This window comes from Quercus suber, unplaced genomic scaffold, assembly GCF_002906115.3.
Source record: "Quercus suber isolate HL8 unplaced genomic scaffold, Cork oak 2.0 scaffold_63, whole genome shotgun sequence".
NCBI lineage: Eukaryota > Viridiplantae > Streptophyta > Magnoliopsida > Fagales > Fagaceae > Quercus > Quercus suber.
The window spans coordinates 1,817,172-1,824,051 of NW_027069528.1; positions in this window are offsets into that span (position 1 = coordinate 1,817,172).

Sequence of the window (6,880 nt, forward strand, 5' to 3'; positions counted from 1 at the left end):
CCTCTCTCTTCATGTGTTATTTCTTCTCTATCTTTATACACATGTTCATTATACTTGTATGTAATCTATTATTTCTATTTTACACAAAGATGCCTTGATGAGTTTTGTTTAAAGTATTTCAGAAATACAGGTTGTCTAAGTCTACTTGCCATAAACTCTCTTCTTGCAAAGTTTTTCAAGAGTTTGTGTCACGATAGATTTTATTGTATTCAACAAGTGAATATGAGTTGAGTGATTTACGACTTCTCTCATATGGTCATTTGTTAGTTGTGGTTTTGTCACGAATTGCCAAAGGGGGAGATTGTTAGGACATATGTGTTTTCACTTGTTAAGAACATATGTCACTTATTTATGTAAATTGGAATCCTTTGACAAAACGCACTTTACTTGTAATTGGGTAGTTTTAGGTGTTTTTAATACTTCAAGAAACAAGGTTTCAAGATCAAGTGTTGAAGTCATCAAGTCTGTCAAGAAAAACAAGCTGAAGTGCAAAATTATTAAAGCTCGACACCTGCTCAATAGCTCTTCGACACCTGCTATCTGGCGAGATTTATAAAATCAGATTTTCTGATATGATTTCTTGGGATCCGTGAATATGCTTTTGGGCCTTCTTTTCTTTTAACCCTAAACATATAAAAGGATTGTTTTAAGAGCCGTCAAACTGTACACAAGTTGCACAAGCATTGAGCAAACTCTGTTCAAGCAATTTGTGATCAAAGATGAAGTTTTTGACCTAGTTTATCTTCTCTGACGAAGTTGCGGTGTATTTGCACCGAAGAATTCGTGACCAAGCATCTTCCTAATCTTCATCGTGTAGGATGAACTGAAGAACTTTGCAGCCAACCTCTCCTTCTAAGTTGGTGTTTGAAGTCACGGACTGGGATCTGCGCATTGGTTAGTCACGTACTTGGGAGCCGTGCATCAAAAGTGGGAACTGTCACTACAGATCAAGTCCAATTGGGTATTGGGGTAAGGGTTCAACTGTAGGTTAGTAAGGTACTTGAGATTCCTTTATTTGTAACCACTTGATTTGATAATAGTGAAGTTTCGGGAGTGGTGACCTGAAAATCACTCGGTGGGGTTTTTGCCACAAGGGTTTCCCCATTTGTAAACAAATCACCGTGTCTTTTAATTTTCGCTACATATTTAGTTTTTAGTGATTTGTTTGTGCTTCCATGCGTTTGCATGATAAATTGATTAATTAATAACTTGGCTAATAATTTAATTGGTTTAATCACAAGGGGTCATTCAATTTGTGTCCTATCAAGGGGTATTTATACTAGGGTGAGAATGGAATGTGAAATGTCAGTTTTTCCTAAATAGGGCAAGTTGGCGGCTTGGCCTCGTGGCTGGTCTAAGTCGCAAGTTAACGGGCCTGACCAGCCTGGGACTTTTGTCCTATAGTACGACAGCTGGCATGACCCTTCACCTCCTCGCGTGCTACTTAAATGTGCTGTAGTTGGCAGCTTGCAAGTCGCAAATCAGCCGTGAGTCCCTACTTCTTTGCACATTGTTGAGCAATTCTTCACACACTACCCTTACATGAATCCCACCTAAATACAGGGTTACTAAGTGCTAAATTACAAGCAAATTGGCACGGAATAAAGCCAACAAGATGGTTGATAAAATTCAACCTTACAATCTCCCCCTTTGGCTATTCCGTGATAAAACCCTATAACAAACTCTTGACTTAACGCGTGAGTTGGGAACAGTTGGAAAACTCACTCACACCTAATTCTAGAATCTGTGAAGCTCTTAGACCATAAGAACAAGTATCTACTGAAACACAACAACACAATAAGTTCATTGTATGCAGAAAACATGTAATGCATATGAAACAAGCACAATGTGTCAAGAAAAAATGGAATAAAATAATAAACCATGGCTTGACCAAACAAACAATCACTGTAAGAGAGTGATCATAATGTTCATTCACACTTTAAATGAACATCCGGACATTCAAGTTGATAAACACAAAGCAAATCACTTGAATGACCAACACTCAACCAATGCACAGTACATGAAGTATATGAATCTAGGAATAAAATCTTATAAGGGCACAAGGGTGAGAGTACTTAAAGAAAAATGCATAACATTTAGCAACAAGTACTTAAAACCTTAAAAGCTTACAAAACCAACAGGTACAAACCATAAACTAAGAACCTTAAAAACCTACAAAAGTACTAGGTACAAACTATAAACAATACTGAAGAACATCAACAATATATAAATAAATACCACCAAAGATTCAAAACTATCCAAGATTTATGAGTTTTAGCCAAACAATAACTAAAACCATAGTGTATCAAACTTATAATAACAGTAGTTATCTAAAACACAGTATCAAAGCTATAAACATAACAGCATATGATAATGAAAGCTCCCCCTCAAACAAGCACTCCCCTTCAAGTGCTGCCCCAAAAATTCTCCCACTTTTTGACCGGAATGGCCAAAAAGGTCACTGCTCTCGGTTGGTGTAAATGTTGTCAAACTTAGCTGAAAGTATATCAAGCTAATCCTGCATTGCTGTCATCCTTTCAGTATGCTGATTTTGAACCTTTCTGAGTCCACCAAGCCTCTCCAAGATGATCTGAAATGCATTAGGAGGTACAGCTGATGAAGTAGAAGCCCTGCACCTCTTGGCTCTGCTTCTGGGTGTAGAAATCTGTCCTGCAGCCTCTGCTTTAGTTTCCATAGGATCACCTTCTCCTTGGTCACCCTCCTCTTCATCTCCTGGAAGATGAACTTGTATCCTTGTGACGGTGAATTTGTTTATGGTTGATAGAGGAGCCATGGGACTAATATCTTAAGGGATTGCAACACCCTTTGCTTTGAAAATCCTCATGAGAAGATTAGGAAATATCAGCTTGGGTCTTGAGGTGATTCTAGTCTCATCCACAATTATGTCATATATGTGAGAACTTATGTCAATGAATGTTTTCTCCTTGAGCTCCATGAGGAAGATAGCTCTGGCATTAGTAAGGGTAGTCATCTTTCTTATAGGATATAAATTGAACATCATGATTGTGGTTAGACACCTAATGTCAACTGGGAAGGCATTAGTGTTAAGGCATCTTCCTTCTTTAGCTCCACCAATCCTGGTCTGGATAGTGTCTAGAGAGAGCATTCTATCCTTGTAATTAGTGAATTCATAATCCTCTAAACCCTCAAGTCCTAGAACCTCATCAATGTCATGAGCATCTAAGGTGAACTCACGACCTCTGACCCAGCAGTTCAACTTATCCTCCCTTATGCTTGCATTTGCATAAAATTCCCTTATTAAATGTTCACATACAAGAGGTAGGTCACCTAGTAACTTCTCCCATCCTCTACGTTCAAAGCATTCTAGAATGAAGGTATCTTTCAAATCATTTAGATCCACAAACCTCTCCTGGATAATTGTTCCCTTTTATGAAAAAAATCTCTGTATCTCTCAAAGTGCTGAATAGACCTAAACAGGCTGTGATCCATTTTCAGTCTTTTGTCAACCTTCACAGTAGGAGTCTTCTTCTTTGAAGGAATAGGAGGCATCTATAAACAAGTAAAAGAGGCTACAAGTTAGTTACAAAGAGAGTAGTAGAGTGTCAAGTCAGCACACAGATCAAGCACAGTTGATAACCAAAAGATGGATAGATCAAATCAGAACTTCATCAAAACAAACAAGTTTATTCTGTATAGATGCAGACAAGAGCAAGCATTAAATAACTAGAAATGGACAGTGAAAATCACATTCAGACAGATGAGAGCATATGTCAATGAAACATGACATAATGAGTATGAAATGTGCAAGAAAAACCCCAAGGCAGCAGCACACACATGATATGGTGATTTAAAATCAAAAAAATGCTTGCCACACACTCCAAAAACTCATACATTCTGATAAACCCAAAACCACATTTAGAGTGAAACATAAAAAACCCAAAACCCATATGCCAAAAGAGTAAAAACTCTATCAAATATCAATGCTCAAAACAAAGACTAGCAACCTGGTGCAAAAACATGACACTAAATAAACTCAACAAGAGAAATCAACCCCAAACAAACGTACCCAACATTTTAGGCAAACCCATGTTCGAACACATTATTTCACAGAACACAGTTGCATCTCACAAATCAAGAAAATAATGCTTAAATTAAGAACAATGAAGTGAGATAGAGAAAACTATGCCTTTTTCTTGATGTTTGAAGTAGACATGATGCAATAAATGGAAGCTTTTGCAAGAGAGGCACAGAGTGTTTGAAAGAGAGATTTGGGGAAGACAATGAACAGTCACTAAAATCGAGGGAAAACTGAAAAGTTTTTGAAAAACTGTCCTTAAAACGCAAAACACGCATTTTTCGCTACTAGATCAAGTCACTAGTCAATCGCCAGGTAAGCTGCGAAACACATAGAAGTTAAGATTCTTGAAAATTTTCTCTAAGTGTTTTTCATGACTGGAAGGTTTACCCGTGAGACAGTCGCCAGGGGAGTCGCGAAAAATCTTTGTGTACCACTCGCGACTGGACCTTTCACTTGCGAACAAGTCGCCACATTAAGTCGCGAAAATCACAAAAATTCAAATTTTTAAAAATTTTCTAAGTATTTTTCGCGACTGAAACCTTGACTCGCCAGTGAGTCGCGAAAAATCTCGGAGTGAACTTGCAACTGGGGCATGCGACTGGACTAACCACGACTGAGTTGCCAAAACAGGACAACACTACTTTTGAAATTTTTGACATTTTTGTAAAAGCAAAATACTTTCCAAAAACAAGATAAAACACTCAAAAATCTTTTTGTGTTTGATCAACAAAGATTGAGCATGTGAAAACACATTTAAACAAGTACAATCACACAAATGAATATAGCATTCATTGAACATAGACTTGTGTGTTGTGTGTGAATATAAAAAATGAGATAGTCCTTAGTCCAATGTGAAGCTTCAATGATCAATTCAATTAAGGCATACACAACTAGCACTAGATAATGTGATCCATCTCAATTATAGAAATATGCATATATGACCTCCCACATAAACTTGAGAACATTTCTTTGAAACTTTTCATTTGGCTCCATATACATCATAACATTTGATCATTTTGAATCAATATATCTCATTGTGAGATAGATGCCTGAAATTTTTAATATTTCAAATTGATGAGTTAGCTTTTGACTTTTTGGGCATCATACATTTTATTTTGGTCGCTTTCTCTTTTTCCTAGTCAAATACTAGTATGTATGACAGGCTTTTGCAGTTCAATATCTCTTTTCATTTGGAGATTTCTATTTGGTGAGCTCTTTAATTAAAAGCAATAAAATAAATGTGAGAAGATATATAGGCACAAGTCTATGCATGTCTCAAGATCAACAAAACCATTCACTAATTATTCATGACAAGGTTGAAGATCTATTTACAACAATCACAAAGATTTCAAGATTTTTCCCACAAAGATATGAGTGCATATGAGACAAGCTAAGCTCATAGATGCACAAAGCCATTAGTACAAAGCTACAAGGCAAAACATGCTTTGAAACAAAACTCAATAAAATTGATCAAACTTTTTGGATTTTCTACTTTTTATGTATTTTTGGATTTTTGATATATAAGTAATAAAAGATTGATAAAAAACAATGTAAAAACATTTTAAAAATGAAACAAATAAACAAACAATAAATCAAACAATCAGAAGCAAAAAGCATACAAGCAAAAATATTCACAAAGCATAGGAAGAATTGATGCATGGACATATTGTAATGCTTATACATGAGTACCCTTCGTCACCCACACGTCATGTGCATTTGGGGTGATATCCTTGATAGATTGGGTACGAGAGTTAGGACTTTCAAACCTTCTTGTGAAGCTTTCCAAACAATTGGTGAAGGCACCGATCATCTTCATCACGTCTATCATTCCGGGATCATGAATTTGATTTCTTGGTTGGTCACCACCCCAAGACCTCTTGTCATTTCTTCTTCCTCGTGATTGAGGAGTGCTTGCATTGTTTATGTTAGGATTAATGCCCTTAAATCCTATTGTATGATGCTATGTATGACATTATGTATGACTTAATGTTGTGATTAATAAAGTTGTTTTATTATTATCTGAGATAATGGTAACGTGAATATTTGGACATTATCATATAGTCCATGAGATGCATAGTATGTGATTTATGTGATTTAGTCACAGAAGATATAAGTCACAAGTTCTTTGTAAACTCAAAATTTTAGTTCATAGTCGGTGGTGAAATTGGGCATTTCATCTGCGAAGATTATAACATATCAACTAAGATGATTTGTCTTGATCATGGAAGTGGAGACTTCTAGTTGATGTGTTAATATGTTTAAAGAGTTGAGACATATTGAACTGGACCGCTGTGAGATTTATTATTCTCCTAACGACTGTCAATTGAATAATAAATCTCACAACTTATATTTGCATGAACTCTTAATTCTGAGAGAATAATGGACCTAATCATGAAGTGTAGGTTGCTTTGATATATCAGGAGTGAGATCTAAAGTAACGGTCAAAACCTCAGTATGTTGGGCAGCCACATTTCGTGTTGATAGAACATATATTCTCAAGATGGAATTCATAGTCTCTTAACAGAGATTTAAAATATTCCCTTGAGATAAGTTTAATGGGTTTAGTTATTCAGAGAGTTAGGCCTAACCACTTTGGTAAGAAATTACTAAAGTATATATTTATGAAATTGGATTTCATAAATATATAATGAATAACTTAAAAGGATTAAACCGGGTACTCAAGGATTAAGACGTAGTAATCTTCAAAGTGACAGTTTATATTTATGACTTTGAATTACTACGAATATTTTATGAAGGGGTTGCATGTATAATAAAGTTTTGGGATATAATTTATTAATAAGGCCTAGAGTGCAATTATAT